The sequence below is a fragment of the Rhinolophus sinicus genome, chromosome 2, assembly GCF_057876585.1.
Source record: "Rhinolophus sinicus isolate RSI-liver-muscle chromosome 2, RSI-T2T, whole genome shotgun sequence".
In the NCBI taxonomy this organism is placed as follows: domain Eukaryota; kingdom Metazoa; phylum Chordata; class Mammalia; order Chiroptera; family Rhinolophidae; genus Rhinolophus; species Rhinolophus sinicus.
Window position 1 is genome coordinate 15,265,436 of NC_142502.1, and position 19,399 is coordinate 15,284,834.

Consider the following 19,399-nt stretch of genomic DNA (forward strand, 5'->3'; position numbering starts at 1 on the left):
AACCAACATCTACAGGCCCCGTAGCTTACCTCCCCCCACTACCAAGGGCTTCTCACTTGACCTATCAAGTACAGGATAGCAGATTAGGAAACACTCCTATGTAACCACTTTAAATATTTCACTGCCTTGCACAAGAACTTAATGAACTGGAAGATACACAATAAGAGGTAACAAAAGGTGATTGTGGGATTACAGACGAGTTCCTGCTACCTTTGAAACCTTAGTGTATCTAGAGATGTAAACTAAAAAGAGGTCCTCCCTCTTTTCAAAAAGTAATGAAATTTTAAAAATTTCTAAATTAACATATTTATTCTGTAATTAAAACAAACAAATTAAAAATTTACTAGGCTCCTCCCCTGCTTATCATTTCAACTAAAACTCACTGGTATGGTTTTCAAGGGCTTCTCCAGATTGGTTTCACAAAATCTGGTACCATGAACTCCTTAGGCAGTCAGGAAAAAGCTACAGATTCCTACTCAGAATGGTTTTAAATGCATAAAACACAGTACATAGGATTACAAAGAGCCAATTTTACTGAAATATAGTCAATTAAAAAAATATGAATGGTTTTAGATGCGTAAAATACATAATTACAGAGAAAACCAATTATATCGCAACAGTTACCAAGCGTTTTTAAAATCCATGTTTGTGATATATTAACACAACACAGTAACACTTTTACTAACACTCAACACAATAAAATGTAGCACGGGTCTAATAACTACTATAATTTTGAAGTAGCAATCTGCATTATATTCAGAAATACCCACAATCGTAAATTAGTAAGAAAATACCTGCTTTTTGTATTAATAATAAAGTCATAGGCACTACTACTACTTCTACTTCTACTACTACGGTTATAGAAAGAAATGCCAAGTTTCAGTAGAGGTTATTGTTAGTGATTTTTCTCCCTCACCTAAATGCATGGATTCCTCTAAATTCTATCCTCAGCCCCCTCTAGGGGTCATGGAGCCTAGAGTAGAATTCCACTAAATCCACGTACTTCCATTTCTCACTAGCATCCTCACCATAAAAACCCAGGCAGGCTTGTCTGAACATGTTCAACCCCACTTTCTTTCTGGACAATGCTATTGCCCTTCCTTATTTACAATGTCATTTTTCCACCTTGATGTTTATCAAAATCTTAACTACCCTTTCAAAACCAATTCGAGTTTCATTTCCTTCTTGAATCCTTTTTCTACTGCTTCAGCCTCTATAGATCTCTTTATTCTCAGAACTCCTAATGTACCTGTGGATCCTTGCCTCACGATTCAACATTTAATTATTCTCTTACAGTTCCACTTCTGTGTCTCTTCATCTCGGGTATAAGATCCCTGAGCACCTGGGCTATAAGCTTGTATTTAGGACACTGCCTATACATAACATAGGCATATAGAATGTATGCAATAACCTACTCCCAGTAAACCAAGTATTAGAATATTGTTTGTTTGGCAACTTCAAGTACCAGAAAATACAATAAGAAAAGGCCAAAGTTTCCACCAACCAGCTAAAACATACATTGTAAATTAAACTTAATACTTCACCTCAATCAGAACCTAGATACTCCCATTATATTAAAAACTCAGAAGCTAATTTACTAGGCAGTAATAAATTCCAAGTAACAAATCCAGAAAGGGGTACTAAAGTAGGCATAAAACAATGATTCATTCCAAAAATATTTGCTAAGCACCTACTACATGCCAGGTCCTAGTTCAGATTCCACGGATTTAGGAGTAAAAATGCAAAATGTCTCACACAGGAATTTACTGTCACACCTTGGACTAGAACCTGGGGCTCCTGATTCTCTGAAGCTCTGAAAGCAAAAAACCATTTCTATCTTTCAGAAAAGGTTAAGTATGGGTCGGGGGGATGTTCTCTATTTCAGAAGGCAATAAATCATATAAAATATTATAAAAATAGATTTGGAGCTATTAAGATATATAGATGTAAAATCTACACAGATATTATGATATATATATATATAAAATCTACATAGCTATTAAGATATGTATATATAAAATCTACATAGAATGTATATATAGAGAGATGGATATATAAATATAAAAATCTCTCCATATAAAATCTAAAAGAAACAGATTTTGGGGATAAGTTTCAGTTATCTTATGCAGAATATTTGTTGCCTAATGATACTAAATGAGTGAGGTGTTATTTACTCATTGACTGATTAAGATTTTAATCACAAACGTTTCATAAAGTTTTGTTTTTCTTTAAAGGGGTATGCCAAGTTGCTTCATTTATTTCATATAAAGTATAAAAATTTATCTATCAATATCCCAGAGGTAGGGTGGGGTGGTAGTAGTGATGGTGGTAAATATTCTAAGTAATCTTTTTCAATGGAGGGAAGGATGCAAAACAGGATAATGGGAATATGGGTAGGAAAGAAGGGACTGCTTGGTATACATTTCAATTTTTACTGTTGATTATGAGACCCAAAGTGAAGTTCTTAGACTAATAGCGATGGAATTCAGAGGGTAAGTGAGTGAAAGGGAAGAGGGGGTGGGCGGGTGAGGCTGGAACAAGTAAACTGAGAGCTTGACAATGCCACGTTAGCATCCCAAACTCATCTTGTCCAAAACTCAACTCACTGCTCCCCCCACCCAATAATGTATCTCTGTTATTAATAACAGAACATGATTCTGAAGCTAGAAATCTCAGGATAGTCAATCTCCTTTTCCTCACCATATACAATCAATGGCAAAGTTCCACTATTATTCCCAGAAATATTTTTGCATTCATCCCCTTCTCTATTCTCACATGTCCTTGTGCAGGTATCTGTTACCTGGACAATGACAGTAACACAATAATCTCTTATCTGATGGCTTATTCCATTCCCAGGCCTTTCTAAGCTGTATTTCACAGTGGTAACAAACTTTATAGCTCCTAAAACTAGAGCTGGATGTTTCTCCTCAAGAGGTTAAGAGATTTTGTAGAATTATACTGTACTGAGTTTCAGAGGAAGGTGCTGACACTGACCTCGGGAATAACGGAAAAGAGGTCAGACAGGAAAAGAGAAGACTTGAAGAACAAGAACTTACTACAAAGGGATCAGAAAAACTAGATAAAATATAGGCAATAATGGGAGCAAGAGAGCCAAATGAAAAGAGGTGTAACAATATCACACAGTTTCATGTTTTTCATAGCAGAAGGTTCCCTAAGAAGAGCTAATACTGATTAAGAATTTATTATGTGCTAGGCACTGGGCCAAGACTGATAATGCATTCACTCATTTAATGCTCCCAATAATCATGGGAGGTAGGTATCTCTGTCAGACTCAGCGGACTACACATTGTTCTCTCCCAGAGAGGAGCAATATTTTATAGAGCACCCTCCCCCCCTTAGTCCCCATGATTCCTAAAACAGAGCACTAAACAATCCACATTCTTACTATGTTGGTGTCAAGAAGACCAGAAAAAGCCACTTTTCCTATAAATTTTATTAATCGGTCATGGACTAACACAATATACAGATATATACTTACACACATATACATACACATACAAACACACTATGGATCTGAAAATAAAATACTGTACCTTTCAAAAATAACTTCTCCTGGTGCTTAAATCTGCATTGGAACAGTAAAAGCTCAGGATATTTTAGCCTTGTAAAGCTCAAAGGACAAAAGGTATACCAAAATGCTTTTTAAAGTATAATTATTACTGGTAAAAAACTTGGCCTATACCTCTACCTGGAAATAGGGAGGCCTTACCGTAGGCAGAAGGCAGACAGATTAATGTTACTTTCTTTTTAAATGAGCACAGGAAATTTCCTATGAGACATGCTACTATGGACTAAAACTCCAAGCTCAGCCTACTATTTTGCAATGTGTGCTCCATCTGATATAAAAAGTCTGGGACAAAGTTTAGATGATTTTACATAAATCCATAGTAGTGCAATGTTTGTTCGAAAGCATAGGTACTCAAAAACATTTGACCATAACCCACACTCTGGAATCTCAAAAACTCATTTACTTTCAAAAGCAAGTAAGTTTACTAGCTTTAAACATTAGCTGTGTGTGTGTGTGTGTGTGTTCACTCATTCATTCACAAATATTTACAGAGAGCTTAAGTGCCAAGACATTGTACTAACATTGTAAAAACTTATGTTTTGTGGGAGAAACTGAAAAGTAAACAGAATATTTATTATAATATAATATGGTAAACCCTTTGATAAGGGAAATAAAACAAAAAGCTAGAGATATGATTTCAGACAATTAAGTTCGCGAACTCATCCTAGAAAAAGTGCTTATTGCTGAATATTGCTGAATATCACTACGGTCACCTTCGAAGTACTCCCCTTGGGAAATTATGCACCGCCGCCAGCACCTAGTCCACCCTTCAAAGCAATTCTGGAACTCTTTTTCTGGAATGGCCATCAGAGCTGTCATCATATTACCCTTCATGTCCCTGAATGTCATCAAAATGTCTTCCTTTCAATATTTCCTTTATCTTTGGGTAAAGAAAGAAGTCATGGGGGGCCAGAGCAGGTGAGTAGGGAGGGTGTTCCAACACAGTTATTTGTTTACTGGCTAAAACTCCCTCACAGACAGTGCTGTGTGAGCTGGTGCATTGTCGTGATGCAAGAGCCACGAATTGTTGGTGAAAAGTTCAGGTTGTCTAACTTTTTCATATAGCCTTCTCAGTACTTCCAAATAGTAAACTTGCATAACTCTTTGAACAGTTGGTACAAATTCATAATGAATAATCCCTCTGATATCAAAAAAGGCTAGCAATATCGTTGCAACAAGTTCGTGAACTTAATTGTCAGAACTTTGTACAAATTACCAAGAAAGAAATATCATTAGAGTTTATCAGTAACAACAGAAAAGATCGTGGCATTTAAAAAATATTTGCCAGAATACCTTAATATGAAGTAAACATATCTGAATGGAACTCAGAAGATCTGCCTTTTTACCAATTCTGTAAACTGAAGCTCACCTTCTCCCTTTTCTGATTTCCAGCTATTAAGTCAGAAATGTAAGTCTCTCCTTGCTAGCTATTTTGCATTCCTGTTCTTAATTTTTGTTTTTGATCTATCTCTCTGGCTGTCCTGTCTGTTTTATCTACAAGAGAAATGTTGTCACAGAAAAACATTCAGATACCTAATAACAGTATCAAACCCTTCTCACAATACTGCATAGAGCTACTTCATTTTACAAAAATGTAGGAGAAAGCTCTGAAAATGATTAAGATACATGTTAAGACACAGCCATCTACCTATAAAATAAGTATGGTTAAGTACATATTATAATATATATCTCCCAAACTGTCTCCCAATCACGTAATTTCGGGTGCCCTTAATATCAGATATACAATAGTATGTTAATAAACATAACCAATTTTCACAATGTTCTTTACATGCTAGGAGAATATGGCTTTGCTAATAAACCTTAAATCACAGTACAGTGAAAATAAAAAGATTACAGGTATAGTTTTTAATAAGTATCACTATAATTTCTCATATACCAACTCAATTGATGACACTGAAATTTCTATTTCTAGCCTGAATCTCTTGCTGGAATTCTATTTCATATATCAAATCGCCTACTTGGTATTTTTCGTTATATGTCTAATAGGCCTTTCAAAGTTAACATGCCCAAAACCAAATTCTTGATTGCCCAGCCCAAACTTGCTACTTCACCGTCTTCCCTAACTCTGTCAACAGTGACTGTATTTTCAACTGTTTGGGCCCCAAATCTTGGAGTCATCCTTGACTTCCCTTTTATGCCTCAGATCCAATTCATCAGCAATTCCTGCTTATACAGGGTTTGATCCATATCCAAAATCTGACCTCTTCTCACCCTTTCCTGTTACTATGTGGTCCAAGCCACTATCATCTTCTCTCATGTGGATTACTGCAATAATGTCCAATATGGTTTCCTTGCTTACATTTTTGCCCCACTCCCATAGTTTATTCTACACAGAGCAGCGAGAATAAATCTTTAAAAAATAAAGTTACCATCAGTTAACAGTTTAAAAAGAAAACCATATGACAATGTCACTTAATGTAGGAAAAGCATTTGACAAAATTCAATATGCAGTCATGATAAAAACTTTTAAACTACGAATAGAGAGGGAACTTTCACAACTTGATAAACAGCTAACATATAGATAGATAACCTACAGCTAACATATACTTAATGGTGAAAGACTGAATGCATTCCCCCTCAAATCAGGAACAAGACAAGCTTGTCTGATTTCACCACTCCTATTAAACATAGTACTGGAAATACTAGCCAGAGCAGCAAGGCAAGAAAAGGAAATACAAGGCATATGGATTGGAAAGGAAGAAATAAAATTATCTGTATTCAGAGACACATGAGAAAAACCCATGAAATCTACCAAAGAACTCCTAGAATGGTTTAGCTTAGCAAGGTCTTAGGGTACAGGGTCAACTCACAGAAATCAGCCATATTGCTATAAACTAGCAATGAACAACAGGAAACCAAAATTAAAAACACAATAGCACTTACAATTGCTCCAAAAACTGTATCTAGGTATAAATCTAAAAACAAACAAACAAAAAATGTTTAAGATTTGTGTGTTGTGAACCACAAATGCTGATGACAGATATCAAAGATCACCTAAATATAAGGAGATATGCTGCGTTCATGGATTGAAAGACACCAAAAACAAAAACAAAAACAAAAAACCCGCCAATTTTCCCCAAATTGATCTATGGATTTAATGCAGTTCCTATCAAAATCCCAGCAGGATTTTCTGGTAGATTCTAAATTTTACATGGAAAGGAACTGGAATAGTTGAAACAATTCTGAAAAAGGAGAATTAAGCTGGAGGAATTTCACTACCTGATTTTAAGACTTACTATATAGCTACAGTCATCAAGAGAGTACTGGTGGAAGAATAGCCTCAAAGCAACAGAATAGAGAATTCAGAAACAGATCCTCAAGTACAGACATCTGATTTCTGATAAAGGTGCAAAGCAATTCAATGGAGGAAGGATGATTTTTTACAACAAACGGTGTTGCAGCAAGTGGACATCCATAGACAAAAAATGAACCTTGATCTAAACTTCACACCTTTGTATAACAGTTAAGTTAAATGATTATTGATTTACATATGCAAGATATAAAGTTTTTAGAAAAGTTTTATAAGAAACAGGAGAAAAATATTTGTGACCTAAGTTAAGCACAAAGTTCTTAAGACTTGACTTGACAAAGGCATAATCCATAAACAAAAAAAATGAGTAAATTATTAGACTTTATCAAAATTAACTTTTTTTTTTGATCTGCAAAAGTCCCTGTTAAAAGGTTAAAAAGATAAGCTGCAGACCAGAAGAAACTATCTGCAAATCACATACTCAGTCAAGAATTTGTATACAGAATATGTAAAGAACTCACTAAATTCAACAAGAAGAAAACAATCCCATTAGAATATGAGCAAAAGACCTGGACACTTCACCACTAGAATATATAGACACCAAAGAAGCACATGAAAATATGTTCAATATCATTAGCCATTAGGGAAATGCAAATTAATGCTATGATGAGCTGTCACTACACACCTGTTAGAATCATTGAAATAACAAGTATTCACAATACCAAATACTGGCAAGGATGCCTCCAGAGAAACTGGATCTCACATAGGCTGCCAGTGAGAATGTAAAATGGTGCAGCCACTCTGGAAAAGCGATAGCTTCTTATAAAGTTAAACACATTTATCACAACCCAGCAACTGCACTTCTAGGGATTTTTAAAAAATGTATTTTCACATAAAAACCTGTACAAAACTATTCACAGCAGTGTAATTTTTATCGCCCCACACGGAAACCCAAAAGTCTTCAATCAGTCAATGATTCAACACATTGTGGTACGTCCATAAAATGGTATACTTCTTAGCATTAAAATGGAATGAACTATTGATACAACAAATTGGATAGACCTTAAGGGCATAAAGCTGAGTGAAAAAAAGCCAATCTCAGAAGATAACATAATGTATAATTCCATTTACAGAATACACTCTCCAAGCACCAAAATTATAGCAATAGACAGATCAGTGGTTGCCAGGGGTTAATGATGGTGGAAAAAGTATGTCTATATAGACGGTCCCTGACTTACTAAGGTTCGACTTAATGATATCTTAACTTTATGATGGTGTGAAAGCGACCTGCATTCAGTAGAAACTGTACTTCAAATTTTGAATTTTGATATTTTCTTGTGCTAGTGACAGGTGGAACGACACTGCCTCATGATGCTGGGCAGCGGCAGCAAGCTACGGGGAGGGTAGTGCCCAAAGTTCTACCGTGCACGTGTTATCAGTGTTCTGTGCTTTCGCATCCCATCACGCCTACAAAACACCTATCTTTGTCTCTTGCTTCTGGAGAGAAGAGGCAGGCTCTTGAGATGAAACTCAACATAATTGTCCAACTGTAACTAATGTAAGTGATCTGAGCATGTTTCAGGTAGGCCAGGCTAAGCTAAAATTTGGTAGGTTAGGTGTATTGAATATGTTTTTGACTTAATGATATTTTCAACTTACGATGGGTTTATTGAACTGTAACCCCATCGTAAGTGGAAGAACATCGATCTAGGGGTAATATAGAGGAATTTTTTGTGGTGATGGAACAATTCTAGTTCTATATCCTGACTGTGATGGTTACAAATCTATACACATAATAAATAATATAGAACTATACACACAAACCGCCAACAAATAAATCATGCTGTAAGAAGTGACCAAAAAAAGGCAAATAGATTAATGTCTTAAAACCCCTTAGTGGCTTCCTCTCCCCCTGAATAAAATCTGAAGTCCTTACTACAACCTAAATGTGCTACGTGAAAAGCGCGTATTTGGCTCTCATGTACCCTTCTCCCTCTCTCTCAGTGCCAACTACACTGGCCTTCTTGCTCTGGGAACATGGCAAGCATGCTCCCACATAAAGGCCTCTGCAAGTGCTTTGCCTCCATTTAGAAAGCTCTTTCCCTTGATCAACTTCATTCAGGTACCTGTTCAAATGTCATCTAATCAGAGAAGTGATGTCTCCTTTCCCTCTCTCTCTCCACAGAAACCTGAAAACCAGCAAACATCTTCCTCATTGGTTACTGCCCCAGTATGTTCTTGTATTTGTGAATGGCAGGCACTAGACTACGCACCCAGGTACTCAGGCCGGGGCCTGTGTGATCCTTACCTTGCTTTACTTCATACTCAGTATTCTTAAATTCATCACCTACTCTTCTTAATCACAGCCCTAATTCAGCTCCTTATCAACTTTCAAGTATCTGCCACTCCTTCCCAAGCCTGGCTCTTTTCTAAATATTCTCTACACTGCAGCCAGAGATCTTTCTACAATGTTAATTTAAGCACTTACCTTCCATCATTTATAGGGTAAAGTCAAATCTACTTTACAAAGCATACAAATATCTTCATGCTCTGTCTTCTGATTTTCCACCTCACTTCCTAATAACCCACCGCTGGTGCCCAATGCACCGTGGAATTACTCAGTTACTGAATACACATGGACTTTCCTACCGCCATCCTTTACGCATGTTGTTCTGACTGAAATGGCCTCTCTTCTCCCAACTTGGACTTCTCTTCCTTGTCCGTCTGACACACACTCACGTCAAGCATCACTTTTCCTTGGAAGACTTCCCTCTCATATCCCTTCATCCCTCACTGAACCAGGCACTCCCTCCTGTAGATTCCTTACGTGTTCTGTCACTGCATTCGTTACAAAACAGCATCATATGTATATGCCTTTTGAGGGCAAGAACTGATCCTACTCATCTCTCCATCCTCGTCACCTAGTATATAGTACCTGGCACACAGTAGGAACTCAAAACTATTGGATCAGTGAATTAGATTGACTAATAAAAAATGTAGAGATGAGACATAGTGGAAGAATGAGTCAGGCAAGACTTCTTGGGTTAGCCAGCTATTTTGCACAGGTGGGTCATAGAAGACATGTGAAACAAATTCTACGGACTTTTCTTATTATTCTTTTGATGATGTGATATCCTATAAAAGTTGAAGTTCTAATCCTGTGGCTTGGTTTGGCTAAGATCACCAGTTCAATTTTCCCATGAACTAGTTACCTTCCCCCCAAAGTACTTCTTGTTCCACTAGCAGAGCTACAGCAACGGCTCGGAACAGTGATCCCGTACATTCATGCCATTGTTCATAAGGGGAAAATCTCATAAAGAGAATGAGGCCAACCAATCATCTCAGCCAGAAAAATCTCAAAAAAGCAAAAACAGAAAAGAAAAAAGCAAGCTCAACCAATACATTTCAATACATTTTTATATGTAAAAAAGCAGAACCGTCTATGTGGAAATGGGAATTTTTTTGTAATTCCCCATGTACACGTGTTTGTTTTTCCTTTTCTTTAGAAAATCATCGTGAAGTGGCAAATAGTACTTAGTCAAGTACAGTTCAGGTACATGCTAGTAACAAGGTAAACAGCAAGTTACCCTTAATACAATACCTGTATTTCCACCAACTTTTGTTAGACAATGATCCCTTAGATATATCCTTAAGTACTACTTTTTTCCTTCAATTTTAGCAACTGCTTAACTGTAATGCCTACATACATCTGCTTAACTTCCAAAGAATAGATGTCCATGTTTATCAGGTCACTAACTGCCTTTTAAAAATTAACCAAGCAACTATACCACAATTTGTGCTCAATGGATTAAAACGGAATAATACATACTCTGTTTTGAATTCCTTTTAAAAAGCAAGTTTTCTTACCTATACTGTAAAATTCTCTATAACTATTTTCTAACGATGACTTAGCACCAATAAAAAACTATGACCAGGAGCTGCTAGTATAAAAGCAAAGCATAAAAGACAGAATATGAAAGCAAGTATCTATCTGTATACTATAGACTTGAATATTAATTTTTAAAGGGAGGTTTCTTCAATTCAAACATTTATACGATTATTGGTTTAATTGCAGCATATAAGACAAACTGTTGCAAATGGCAAAAAAGCAAAATTAACTTGCTGAACTGATTATTACTGTCATTAAGTGACCAATCTGAAAGGATATGAAAATATGTTAGGGTTTCAAAATAATGGCATTTCATGAAAACAAAACTGAAACTTTTGTGTATGTGCATGTAGTCACTCACACTACATGTCGCCTTTCCTAATAGCATCACTATTCTTCAATAAAACAAGACTGACAAGACCAATATGTATCTCAGAACACTTTCTGCAATAATAAATCATTTATCTGACTAATGGCTGGATCTCCATCACTATTTGTGTTTCTAACTGCACAAAAACTGCACATGTGGAAGACTAACGAGTATTACCTCTAGTATTAGAGATTTCCCATATACACTATGAAATATTCTAAACATACTTATTAAAATGGAAGCCATTTTTAAAACTGTTTCAACATTAACCACAACAACTGGATTTACATTTCAGTAGTAAGTTATTTGTATTACTATAATAACAGGAAGAGGTCTGACATTTACTGAGTAATCAATAAACAAATTGGGTTATTAATATGTTAAATTATTATTTATACAAATAGCACTTCATAGTAATTAGTAGAGTAAAATACTCTGCAACAATCACATCAGTTTACTCAATGGATTAAGATACATTTTGGGGGGGAAAAAATCAGTAAAAAATCAGTTAATCTAGTAATAAATACTGGGAAATTTAGCACTATATCCCTTTTGAATGTGAAATATGGACATAGAAGAGCATTGTTGAAATGGAAAAATATTAATTAGCAAGTTAAAACAGAAAATGTATAAAGATCTTTTTATACAGATAAAGTGGCACATTTTATAGTAGGTTGGTGCAAAAGTAATTGCGGTTTTTGCCATTATTTTTAACCTTTTGAACTGCAATTACTTTTGCACCAACCTAAAGTTTAACCTCATATTTGATGTGTTTTCAAAATCTGATCCATGCCAATTTTCTAATGATTTTCACACAAAAGAATTAAATTATGCATTGTGGACTACTTTCAAATTGAAAATGTGGGGTTTTTCACAGGAACTAGGAATAATTAATAATTTGCATGTTTCTTTTGTGATTAAAAAAACCCATAGTAATATTTTGTTTCTTTCATCCTTGGTCTAAAGAGTTCCAGTAAATTAAACAGTATATAAATTAATTCCTTTTCATTCTATTTGCTGAGGAAAAATGAAGTGAACAGGTACCCTGAATGAAAAACCTAAAAAGCAAAATCCCAATTAAATCACTTCCCATTATTTAATCTACAGATATCTAATTAACTAGAACAAGAATCCACCTTGTTCTATTTGAAAGATGAGTACTTTTAAAAATTAAGCTTATAACTGAAGGTGCTCAAAAATGAAGCCAATATAAACAAGTTAAAGGGGACAAAAACTGCAGCATAGGATATGCGTACTTTATATTTTGACTACTACTTATTGATGCCTACTAGATTCCAGGTAGGTACAGCACTAGCTAACATAAGAAACGCAGATAATGAATGCAGTTAAAACTATCATGCAGAGTTAAGTGTGAAGTATACATACCGTGTTTCCCCGAAAATAAGACCTAGCCGGACAATCAGCTCTAATGCGTCTTTTGGAGCAAAAATTAATATAAGACCCAGTATTATATTATATATTATATTATATTAGACTCGGTCTTATATTATAGTAAAATAAGACCAGGTCTTATATGAATTTTTGTTTCAAAAGATGCATTAGAGCTGATTGTCTGGCTAGGTCTTATTTTCGGGGAAACATGGTATGTGTTTTTCTAAAGAAACGTCTTAGGCTCAAAGAGTTTGAGTGATTAGCCTGAGACCAAGAGCTACAGTCAGCAATAGAGCTCAGATTTGAACTTGGGCTCATCTGACTTTAAAGCCCCGGTCTTTTCTTATTATACATACTTCACTGACTCCCAACATGGTAAAATTAAGATATTTAGTTAGAGAAGTACAGGTCGCAAGTTGACAGAAAGAGTAACTCAAAATCAAAAGCAGTATTTTCTTCAGTTGCTAAGAGAATTAAAATCTAGGGAAACTTCCTCTTCTACTCCAATTCCCCCAGTTCATATCAGAATTGTTTTTGTTGATTTCTCTGACTAAACAAAACTTGCCTGGTGTGAGAACCATGTTTTGCAAGGTCAAGATGCTGATTTCAGGTTTTTGTTTGTATTGCTAGGTGTTTTCTCTCACTGATAAGGGATGGAAAATCTTTCCACTCAATTGCCATTGGCTCTATACTAATAAAACAAGCAATATCTTCGGCCTGTCTGGCTAGCAAACTGATAGGCAGCAAACTTGTGATGTGCTTAATTCTGCTAATACTAAAAAGGGTAACATTAAGATATTAAAGGTCAGTGTAAACCTACACTTTAATTGAAACTGCCTTAAAGAGACAAAATAAACTTGTCTTTTTAACAGTAAGAGCATATAATTATGCCTGAATTATTTTTTCTACTCTGCTTTTTAAAACTGCTATTCATTTCAATGTCAACTCACAGTGAATAGGTTAATGAATACTAATCTGGCTGCAAATAACTGATTTCTTCCTTTCAATTTCTAGGATGTTTTTTAAATTTTTGGGTAGATTAAAAAAATGGTATTAAGAAGACTTTGCATGTCATCTTAGTCTGTGTTTAAAATCAGAGATTCAAAGACATGTCCAGTGCAGCTACTTTTCAGACTCAGAAGGTACCTACCACCAAAAAGAGTTGTGATACATAGAAAAATTATCACACACAGTATTTTTTGAGCTCCTAACTACAGACTAGGCACTGAAGAGATGGTGAAGTCAAGGCTGAAAAGAAAATAAGACATGGTCTGTCCTTGAGAAACTCAGTTTAGTGATCTCCCAATTGAAAAGTGAAAAACAACTATTGCAATTTGATTGGCTATTCCATTCTTTTCTAAAAAAAAGAAAAGCTAATTCACAATTTGCAGTATTTTCTTTTAACTTTGTAAAGTTTTCCTTAATACTTTGAATTACCCATCTTCACATAATAAAGGAGTAATAAGCAATAACAAAAGCAAACATTTGTTGAATATTTACAATATCCCAGGCACTGTGCTAAATGTTTTACAAATATTTCCATGAATTGGAATCTTAAACAATATTTGTGTCTAGTTGTCATCAACCTGTATGACAAGATGTATCACAATATTCCTTCACCAGAAAAAGAAAGATTTCAGTTTCATGTATAAACTCCGAGAAAGTACTAGTGACTATAAGTTACAGTTGCCTTTTTAAGGTTGCAGACAAGACTGCTTTAGTTGTTCAAATGAAATGTATATTAAATAATGTTCCATAGCTATGAAAACTTCTTGGGAGAGCCAACAACTTCAACTATGTCTTACAGAACCAGATAGGCAGTATACAAAAAGTTGCAATTTACTGAGACCCTTCTGTATATTAGATAATTTACATATAATGTATAATTCATCATCACAACATCCTTGTAGTATTATCATTCATTTTACAGAGAAGAAAACAAGCTCAGAGAAGCTAAGAAATTGTAATTGGCCCCAAATCACAAAGATGTGTCAAAACCAGGATAGTAAACTCCAAATTTTCTATTGTGCTACAAAGCAGCTATTAATTGAAACTCTGTAACTCTTAAGTACAAACATAATCCTGCTCTCAAGTTATGAAGTGTATTCTTAACCAAAGAAAAAATTTATGTATGGGATAGTTTTGTTTTTGAAATCAAGGATAATATTGATTATTCAGTTTTCAAAAGAGCAAATACCGGGGGTGCCAAAAAAATGTATACAAGTGGACACTTTGGTCAACGTTGCTCAAGCAGTAGTTCGCCATAATCAGAAGTGTCTGGATGCTGATGGTAACCACTCTGAGCATCTCTTGTGATTGCAGAAGGCAAACGTGACTTGTATTCATCTTTTGTTATCGGTATATATTGAGTATTAGAATTTTAATACAGTTTTCCTTTCTTAAAATGTGTATACATTTTTTTGGCACCCTCTGTATGCAATGTCTACTCCCCATTCCCCTTCTGATTTATTTTTCAACACAGTAGTTTCTTCTCCCAGACATACCACATGTTACTTACTTACTATGTCTTCCACTACTAAAATGTGAACTAGACAAGGACAGAAATTTTGTCCGTTATTCACTGCTGCCTCTCTAGCATTTCAAAGGTTCCTGGTATATAGTAAATGCTCAATGAATATTTGTAAACTTAATAAATGTTGGGTACCCAATAGGCATTCAGTAAATATTAATTTTTTTCCTTTTTATTATATAGGAAACACCAAAAAGATCAACATTAAGGTATTAAAGGTCAAAAGAAATTTATCACTCCTTTGATACAAAATGTTAAACTGGAATAGATGATTTGAAATACAATAGAATTTCTTAGTAAAGTTTTACATTAAGAATGTTAAAAGAGGCAAATCAGAAAGACACATTCAGCAAAGCCTCATTTATCAAGCATCGTCAGGCGATAAGAGGGTCTATATACATAAATTTTGAACAAATGTACTTTTAAATGCCAAAACTGTAATCAATTTTCATAAAGATCTTTTATGAATATATATCCATGATTCTACTTTGTGGCAATTCTGACATGGATCTCCTTCTGAAACACCAACGTATTAGCTGACACTTACAGTGCTTTTAGCAGTAGTTCATTCTTTTCTGAGGATTAAGAAATTAGAAACTAAGCATATTTTGTAAAATGAGTCAATAAAAATCCAACTGAAAAGGCTAAGTGAAATACATAACTTTAATGTAGCCAGCTAGAAGTACTACTTAATACTAAACATGGTGTTTTGAGGGATGGAATACTTAGAAAACAAAGAAAAAGACAGCCATTCTTAATCTGACTCTATCAAGATCATAGTCAAGTTTACTACATAACTAAAGAGAATGTAAAAAGTACAGTACTGGCTACCCCTAAAAGTACTTACTCAGGTCTTTAAGCTTAGTGATTTAGCAAGTGTCCTTGATTTTTTAGGAACAGAATCATAAAAGATGAAATGTTAAAATAGTAATTCTGGAAATACGATCCAGAACTAAGTAACATATACAGTCAAATTTCATATAATTTCAGTGTCTTCAAATCCTTACCACCTTAATACAGAGGATTTAAAATAAGATGACATATACAGACTGTCAGAGTCTATCAAAAGATTCAGAGCAAATTTCCTTGGTACAGTTCAGCATGATCACTTTGCTTGGCAGCCATCACTACCCACATCTCCAAATTCCTAGCTGCCTAAAACTGTTCATCTAATCCTCTACCAATATCTCATCCCCTATCTTCTCCACCTTATTATTGTTTTGCCCTAATCGTCACATTTGCCTGTTATTACCTCATAATCCTTCTATTACAGAGTCCCGATCTTAGATGGAACAAATAAAGATGACTTAAACATGGGAAAAGTGCTACTATTGTTCCCCTCTGGGTCATGTGAGCTTGGCCAGGTAGAGATATAATGGAATTGAAGCCTTTCTGAATTATAGTTTTATTTTTGATCTTCACATATCTTAAAGATTATCAGGAACTTTTTTTTCAAAACATCTGTAACAAGGCAAAATTCCCCCTTAGAGTATGTTAATGATCATTAAAAAATAATCTTTTAGTCTTGATCAGTTCATATAACTAAAAAATGCTATTTTAGATTATTCAGACATTCCTCACAGACATTTTTGGCATGAAACTCATGAGTTTCATGTAAATGGTCTACATTACACCTATTTTTCAAAATGCAGTATGATCATAGATACATATGTATATTTCATCCTAAACAGAATTTTAAGAAAAGAATTTTCCTTACAGGGAAAACTACAAAAGTAGAATAATCTTTTATTTCTATCAAGACACACAAGACTAATCATGTTAAGACATTTACCCAAGAGTAGTAAGTTATTAAAACTAAAGAACCAATACTCAATAATGGCATAATTGGGGATCTGGGTAGTAAGTACCTACTTAACACTGCAGAGTTTAAACACCTCCTCATTTCATGATATGTAGTAATTGGTATGCAAGCTTTAAACAACATCCTCAGCTGAAGGCAAGCACTTCTTTCCACTAAAGAGAGGACCAAATATAGATAGTATTTCAATCAAATGGGAATGATTCAAGTCAAAATTTATTTTTCAGGAAATCTGTATCAGATGAGACTCTGATCACTTACCAACTTAATGAATCACAAAAGCACAGGTTCTACTAAGTGACAGTTCACTAAAGAGGGCTGAAAGCTTACATTTCATCTGTGTCCTTTGAGAATACTTTTAAACTCAGGAAAAGTTATTCTATGCACCCAAGAGAAAAATGAAATAATGGAGTACATTCAGTGGATGACTTACTCATCTAATTAACACATTCAACTTCCAGTTGATCCTTTAAAGATTTAAATCGTAAGCACCCTCTATTAAAACCTGAGTAGATTTTAAGGGGAAAAACCCCCAACGAAGTTCTGAATCACTGGAATTTTTGTTCTATTTCCTGTTAACACACTGATAGTACTATCATTCAATACATTTGTTCCATACACGTCTTAAAAAGCTGTAGGATCCTTTTAAAACTACATAACTTGGCCCTAATTTAATTTGTAGCTCATTTATCTGACAATTCCTCTCATTGTTTCTAATTTAAGTGCTCAGCCAAGGCATACAACGAGATGAAAAGCATGTCTTCCTTTACTACAGAATGCAGTGGTTTCAAAACCTAAAGTCTTAAACTGTCAGCGTTTAAAATCACTCACGATTTCACTGTTACAAAAAGTTTAAGGGTATTTTTTAAAAGGTATCAATACTCTGCTACTGTACCAAGAGTGCGATAAGCAGTAGTAGTGTAAAAACTGAAAGCAAAAATTCTGTTCCATGCCCACCAAAAGTCCCAGCCAAATCTGAAATTGCATAATGAGCAACACTCTTCTCAGTGAGCTAAAGCACAAACTAATTCCTTTCATAAAATACGTGAATCAACCTGACCCTAAAATGCGCCAGTTTACAAACTTACCTAAAACAGACAAAATGGATGCAAAATTATACTGCCTCACTGTTGCCTCGAATACAACCTTAGTGTTCAAGAACTTTCCAATGAATAAAGGCACTGAAAACACCCTCGCACTGGGGACTAGAATTTCCCGAACTTGAGAAACCCCTGTGAAGCTGCAGATTCGCTCCGCTCTCCTGGAAACCCCTCTTATCAGAAACATTTGAAGAATTTCTCCACAACAATTAAGCTGACTTGAAGAATGGAAACCTAACATCTCAAATAGACTATATATGGAATGAAACATGGCCAAACACATAAATACAAACTCACACGGCCTCTGACACTTTGGTATACATGTCAGCCGGGGCCATCCCACAGCATCAGCAAGGAAAGATACACCTGTCACCTGTTCAGCAATAACCCAGACCCTCTCAGCCTCCCTGCCACAACCATAATCTAAGGGCTAGAAGCTGATCGGACAGGAAACCAGAAGTATCTTGTGAAATCTAAGGGCCCACACTGTTACAGCGGGGCTTGCTCCCCACTTCAAGAAGGCTTCAGAAACCCGACACTGGAAAGGCAACGACCTTCCCCCCTAGACCCCCATACAACTCTCTCGGTCCCCCCAACACCTCGCCTCTAAGTCGTCTTTATCCAGACCACGGCTCCCCCAAAAAGGGTTTTCCTCCCCTCACCCCATCTCACACATGCCTGAGGGGCGGGCCGGGGGCACCGGTGCAGGCAGGGCCCTCCCCACCCCCTGGCACCCTCCCCCACCCGGGGCTCTCCCGGGCGCCCGACTCCAATGCATCTCCCCCTCCCCCTCCACACATACTCCCCGGAGTCCAGGCCCGGCCCGATGCTCCCCACCCCCACCCAGTCTGGAGGACTTGGGGGGCCTCCCTCTCTGCCTCGCCACTGGGGGAAGGAAGGAGGCGGAGGGAGGAAGAGTGAGAGGAAGAAGCGGACGCCCCTCAAGGGCCTTGCGAATCGGCTGAGCCCCTTCCAGACGGAGGGGGGTGCGGGGAGCTGAGGGGAGAGCCGGGACTGGGGATCCCGCCGAGGCCCGGCAGCGCTGTCCGCTTACCCTTCGCCGCCGCCGCCGCTTCCCCCTCCTCCTCCTCGGCCGCCGCCGCCGCCTCTCCCACTAGGGCAGCCGTCTCCACCGTCGCCGCTGCCGCCTCCACCACCACGGCCGCCGCCAGCGCCGCCGCCGCCTCCGATTCCACCCGGCAGGGGGGACACCTCAGCCCTCCCTCCCTCCCCGCTCAGCCCCTCCGATCGGCCGCCGCCGCCAACTCCCTCCGGCCGTCGCCGCCGCCGCTCGTGGCTGAGGGGGAGGGGAGGGGGTCGGGCTGGGTCGCCCCGCCGGCGGCTGCTGCAGATCAAAAACGATGGCTGGGTGGCGTCGCCGCTCCCCGCTCCTCGGCTCGGGCTCGCTCGGCCTCCCTACCTCCCTCTGCCCCCACCCC

At 36.9% G+C, this 19,399-nt stretch overlaps 1 protein-coding gene across 5 annotated transcripts in view; it reads right to left on the reverse strand.

Annotated features, from left to right (window-relative positions):
* Nucleotides 1–19,399, reverse strand: part of TAB2 (TGF-beta activated kinase 1 (MAP3K7) binding protein 2) — a 77,314-nt gene extending 57,915 nt beyond the window's left edge. For 2 of the 5 annotated variants that reach the window (XM_019746945.3, XM_019746944.3), the window contains exon 1: nucleotides 19,015–19,397. The gene's annotated coding sequence lies outside the window, so the exon portion shown is untranslated. Of the gene's footprint in view, nucleotides 1–19,014 lie in introns of all 5 variants that reach the window. The other 3 variants (XM_074333696.2, XM_019746946.3, XM_074333695.2) reach the window with 3 other exon arrangements.